This window comes from Heptranchias perlo, chromosome 1, assembly GCF_035084215.1.
Source record: "Heptranchias perlo isolate sHepPer1 chromosome 1, sHepPer1.hap1, whole genome shotgun sequence".
Lineage (NCBI taxonomy): Eukaryota > Metazoa > Chordata > Chondrichthyes > Hexanchiformes > Hexanchidae > Heptranchias > Heptranchias perlo.
Genome location: NC_090325.1, coordinates 60,928,654 through 60,934,805, shown reverse-complemented (window position 1 = coordinate 60,934,805; position 6,152 = coordinate 60,928,654).

Sequence of the window (6,152 nt, the reverse complement as noted above, 5' to 3'; positions counted from 1 at the left end):
GTTCAAAAATTAATCTTCAAGGTTTGCCAAGAAACTTTCATAATAGCACCAATTTTCCATTTGTACAGTTCTTATTCAGCGAAGTTAATACATGATAACCCAACCCTGTTCAACAAATGTCATTTTAGCTGAATAAGCAGACAAACCAGTCAGCCATGGGAAATTATAGATGGGATGGCAAGATTGTTATGGATGAGTTATTTACAAAGCGTTTGACGTGTATGAGTATTTTGTGTTTTGCAGCTCAACCGGAAACTTCAGTGTTATTAAGTATCAGCTACTGTACCCTCAATTTCAAGAAATGGATAACAACTGATAATACTCTTTGATACCCTATTCTGGTCTTATTCTTAAAAAAAAATCCTTACAGAATTGCAGAAAACCAAAATAACCTAACTCTTTAATACTGATTTACTCAGCTCAATTTGCAAGATAGGGCTCTGTTTTCACATTCTTGTGTCTAGATATATTAAAGTTTGAATTATATCTATTAATCATATTTATGCTTGTACTACAACTTTGAATTTGTTGTCAAATCCTAAACTGCCCTATTATGAACTACTGGGAGTTACTTCATTTGAAATTTACAGCAAGCTGCTAACTCTACTGCGCCGTCTGGGAATACAAAGCATCTAGGTAATTTAAACAGCTGATGCAAATCAATCAACATTTGGAGTATCCATTGAATAAGTATGTACTCCACTGGACATCAAGAAACAGCTGAGTGCACTGGACACAGCATAGGCTGCGGGCTCTGGTGACATTCTGGTTGTAGTGCTGAATATCTGTGCCCCAGAATTAGCCATGCCCCTAGCCAAGCTGTTCTAGTACATCTACAACACTGGCATCTATCCAACAGTGTGGAAAATTATGAAGGGCTTCAATAGGATGGATCTGGAGAAACTGTTTAGCTGTGGCTGCGCTGCCCAGTGAAGCCTGGTCTACAGGAACAAAGAAGCCCTGTAAGTATAAGTGTTGAACTTTACTTTGTGGGGCCAGCAGGAGCAGCAGTGCTCCTCTGGGCTCCATACGGAAAGGCAACTCCAGACTCTCTCACCCCTTCCCATCTGCGACACCCTGCTGATATCTCTCCACCAACCCCCCCCCCCACCACCTCGACTTACCTGAGTATTGATCTTCAACTGCCCACAGCTGGCCAGATGCCTCTTTCAACCCATTTTGGGCAAGCAGCTGGTCGGCAGGATGTAAATAAAGCTCAGCCATTAAAGTTAGCTAGGGGCTCCTGGTACAGGTAGGCTGCCCGGGAATTAAAATTCCTCCTATTTCCTGAAAGTGTCAATATACGTAGGTAAAGGTTTAAAAATGGCCAACAGCATTTTGGGTTTTATAAATAGGGGCATAAGAGTATAGGAGTAAAAATGTAACAATAAATTTGTACAAAACATTGGTTAGGCCACACAGTACGAATCCTTTTGGGAGGTTTGAAGATTGGGAAGTCTTCAAAAGACAGCAAAAAGTAACTAAAGGATTGATTAAGAAAGGGAAGATAGATTATGAAAATAAATTAGCAAAAAATATAAAAACAGATAGCAAAAGTTTCTACAGTTATATAAAAAGAAAAAGGGTGGCTAAGGCAAACGTAGGTCCCTTAGAGGATGAGACCGGGAAATTAATGGTGGGAAACATGGAGATGGCAAAAATGCTGAACAAATATTTTGTTTCAGTCTTTACGGTAGAGGACACTAAGAATATCCCAACACTGGACAAACAGGGGGCTGTAGGGGGGGGAGGAGCTAAATACGATTAAAATCACTAAGGAATTGGTACTCAGTAAAATAATGGGACTCAAGGCGGATAAATCCCCTGGACCTGATGGCTTACATCCTAGGGTCTTGAGGGAAGTGGCAGTAGGGATTGTGGATGCTTTGGTAATAATTTTCTAAAATTCTCTGGACTCGGCAAAGGTCCCGGCAGATTGGAAAACTGCTAATGTAACACCCTTATTTAAAAAGGGTAGTAGGCACAAGGCTGGAAATTATAGACCAGTTAGCCTAACATCTGTGGTGGGTAAAATTTTGGAGTCTATTATTAAGGAGACAGTAGCAGAACATTTGGACAAACATAATTTAATAGGACAAAGTCAGCATAGCTTTACGAAGTGGACGTAGTGTATTTAGACTTCCAGAAGGCATTTGACAAGGTGCCACATAAAAGATTATTGCTCAAGATAAAGAATCACTGGATTGGGAGTAATATTCTGGCATGGGTGGAGGATTGGTTATCTAACAGGAAGCAGAGAGTTGGGATAAATGGTTCATTCTCGGACTGGCAACCAATAGCCAGTGGTGTTCCGCAGGGGTCGGTGCTCGGTCCCCAACTCTTTACAATCTATATTAACGATTTGGAGGAGGGAACCGAGTGTAACATATCAAAGTTTGCAGATGATACAAAGATGGGAGGGAAAGTGGAGAGTGAGGGGGACATAAAAAACCTACCAGGGGATATAGACAGGCTGGGTGAGTGGGCGGAGATTTGGCAGATGCAATACAATATTGGAAAATGTGAGGTTATGCACTTTGGCAGGACAAATCAGAGAGCAAGTTATTATCTTAATGGCGAGAAACTGGAAAGTACTGCAGTACAAAGGGATCTGGGGGTCCTAGTGCAAGAGAATCAAAAAGTTAGTGTGCAGGTGCAGCAGGTGATCAAGAAGGCCAACGGAATGTTGGTTTTTATTGCTAGGGGGATAGAATATAAAAACAGGGAGGTATTGCTGCAATTATATAAGGTATTGGTGAGACCGCACCTGGAATACTGCATACAGTTTTGGTGCCCATACTTAAGAAAAGACATACTTGCTCTCGAGGCAGTACAAAGAAGGTTCACTCAGTTAATCCCGGGGATGAGGCGGCGGACATATGAGGAGAGGTTGAGTAGATTGGGACTCTATTCATTGGAGTTCAGAAGAATGAGAGGCGATCTTATTGAAACATATAAGATTGTGAAGGGGCTTGATTGGGTGGATGCGGTAAGGATGTTCCCAAGGATGGGTGAAACTAGAACTAGGGGGCATAATCTTAGAATAAGGGGCTGCTCTTTCAAAACTGAGATGAGGAGAAACTTCTTCACTCAGAGGGTAGTAGGTCTGTGGAATTTGCTGCCCCATGAAGCTGTGGAAGCTACATCATTGAATAAATTTAAAACAGAAATCGACAGTTTCCTAGAAGTAAAGGGAATTCGGGGTTACGGGGAGCGGGCAGCAAATTGGACATGAATTTAGATTTGAGGTTAGGATCAGATCAGCCATGATCTTATTGAATGGCGGAGCAGGCTCAAGGGGCCGATTGGCCTACTCCTGCTCCTATTTCTTATGTTCTTATGTTCTTATATGCAGTTTTAGGTACCCCATTATAGAAAGAACATTAAAGCCATAGAAAACGTAAAGCATAGATTCACCAGGATGATGCCAAGGATGGGACATTATAGTTATGAGGAAAGACTCGAGATATGGGAACTATTTCTAATGTTGATATAGTTTCTATCTCAACTGTTAAACCTGGAAGTTAATTCCACCACCTCACAACTCTCTGCGGTAAGTTTCTCTTGCAGACTTGGCTCAGTGGGTAGCCCTCTCGCCTCCGAGTCAGAAGGTTGTGGGTTCAAGTGGTTCCACTCCAGAGACTTGAGCATGTGATTTAGGCTGACATTTCAGTGCAGTACTGAGGGAGTGCTGCACTGTCGGAGGTGTCGTCTTTTGGATAAGATATTAAACCAAGTCTGCCCTCCTGTGGATGTAAAAGATCCCATGGCATTATTCAAAGAACAAGGGAGTTCTCCCAGTGTCCTGGGCAATATTTGTCCCTCAACCGACATCACTTAAACAGATTATCTGGTCTTTATCTCGTTGCTCTATGTGGGACCTTGCTGTCGCGTTTCCCTACGTTGCAACAGCTTCTACGCTTCAAAAGTACTTCATTGGCTGTAAAATGCTTTTCGATGTCCTGAGGTGGAGAAAGGCGCTATATAAATGCAAGTTCTTTCTTTTAAATCTCTTATATTTAATCTAGTTTCTATGACACCTCAATTATTTCCTCTGGTTGAAGAGTCAGTAATGAGGGTCATCAATGGGATACTCTCATTTAAAGAGTGAGGAGAGAGATAGGGAGGAATGTATTTATGCTCTTGTGGGACCACACCTTGAAAACTGTTTCCAAATCTTTTGCCAAGATACCAGAGCGTTCAAGTGTTAGAGGCAGCGACACAGGGCTGATTACCAGCATCAGGAATCTGAGTTATGAGGCAAAACTGGAAAAACTTGGGTTTTTCAGCCTTCCAAGAAAGCAAAAGAACATTACGATGCATCAGGGAGGGGGTGTGTTACTTGGACACTTGATCCAGGAGGCAATCACACCACTTAGATTTGGTAGTAGTTGAGATTCATTCAGTGTTCAGGGAGAGGAGGGTGTGACTGCGAGTCAGGCAGGCATGGGCACCCAGGATCTAGTGATGGAGGAGCCTCAGCCTTTGACCTTGTCCAACAGGTATGAGGTACTTGCTACCTGTATGGATGAGAGCAAGGACTGCAGGGAGGATGGGCAAACTGACCACGGCACTGTGGTAAAGGAGGCCATTCAAGTGGAAAAAGTAAAAAGGAATGTGGTAGTCGTAGAGGATAGTATAGTCAGGGGGACAGACACTGTTCTCTGCAGCCCTGACCATGAGTCCCGAAGGCTGTGTTGCCTGCCCGGTGCCAGGGTTAAGGACATCTCCTCGCGGCTGGAAAATGGAGCATGAGGGAGAGGATCCCGTTGTTGTGGTCCACGTAGGAACCAACGACATAGGTAGAACTAAGAATGAGGTTCTGTTGAGACAGTTTGAGGAGCTAGGGTCTAAATTAATAAGCAGAGCCTCAAAGGTAATAATCTCTGGATTACTACTTGAGCCACATACAAATTGGCACGGGGTCAAACAGATCAGAGAGTTAAATGCATGGCTCAAAGTGTGGGAGACAGGGGTTTCGATTCATGGGGCACCGGCACCAGTACTGGGGAAAGAGGGAGCTGTTCCGACGGGATGAGCTCCACTTAAACCATGTGGGGGGGGTGGGAGGGGGCGGTGTCAGGTGAGGGAAAATTTAGAAATCTGATAAGAAAAGTTAAAACAATAGAACAGTGTAGTGACTTGGGTAAAGATAAGCAGAGTGTGGCAGGAAGGGTCAGAGAGTTTACCAATAATAGTGCAACAACAAGAAAGGTCAAAGCAGGAAAAAATGGTAAAAAGTCAAAATTAAAAGCTCTTTATCTGAATGCATGGAGCATTCGTAACAAGATAGATGAATTAATTGCACAAATAGAGATAAATGGGTTTGACCTAATAGCCATTCCAGAGACATGGTTGCAAAATGATCAAGGTTGGGAACTGAATATTCCAGGGTACATGACATTTAGATAAGACAGGCAGAATGGAAAAGGAGGCCTTATAATAAAGAATGATGTAACGCCAGTGGTGAGAAAGGAATTTGGCTCAGAAGATCAAGAAGTAGAATGAATATGTGTGGAAATTAGAAATAACAAGAGGCAGAAAACATTGGCAGGAGTTGTTTATAGGCCCCCTAATAGTAGCCATACTGTTGGACAGAGTATTAATCATGAAATATGGGAGCTTGTAACAAAGGAAACGCAGTCATCATGGGGGACTTTAATCTGCATATGGACTGGGCTAATCAAATTGGCAAAGGTAGTTTGGAAGACGAGTTCATGGAATGTATTCAAGACTGTTTCCTAGAGCAATACATCATGGAACAGGCTATTTTAGATCTTGTATTATGTAATGAGAAAGGGTTAATTAGTAAACTCACAGTAAAAGAACCTCTGGAGAAGAGTGATCATAATATGACTGAGTTTGAAAGTAACATAGTTAAGTCAGAAACTAGAATCTTAAACTTAAATAAAGCCAATTACATAGGTATGAGGGGAAAATTGTCAGAGGCAGATTGGGAAACTAAATGAAAGGGTTTGACAGTTGAAAAGCAATGGCAAACATTTAAAGAAATATTTCAATATTCTCAACAAGTATACATTCCATTGAGAAATAAAAACTCTAAGGGAAAAGTGATCCACCCATGGCTAACTAATGAAGTTAAGGAGAGTACTAGATTGAAAGAAAAAGCCCATAATGTTGCCAAGAAGAGT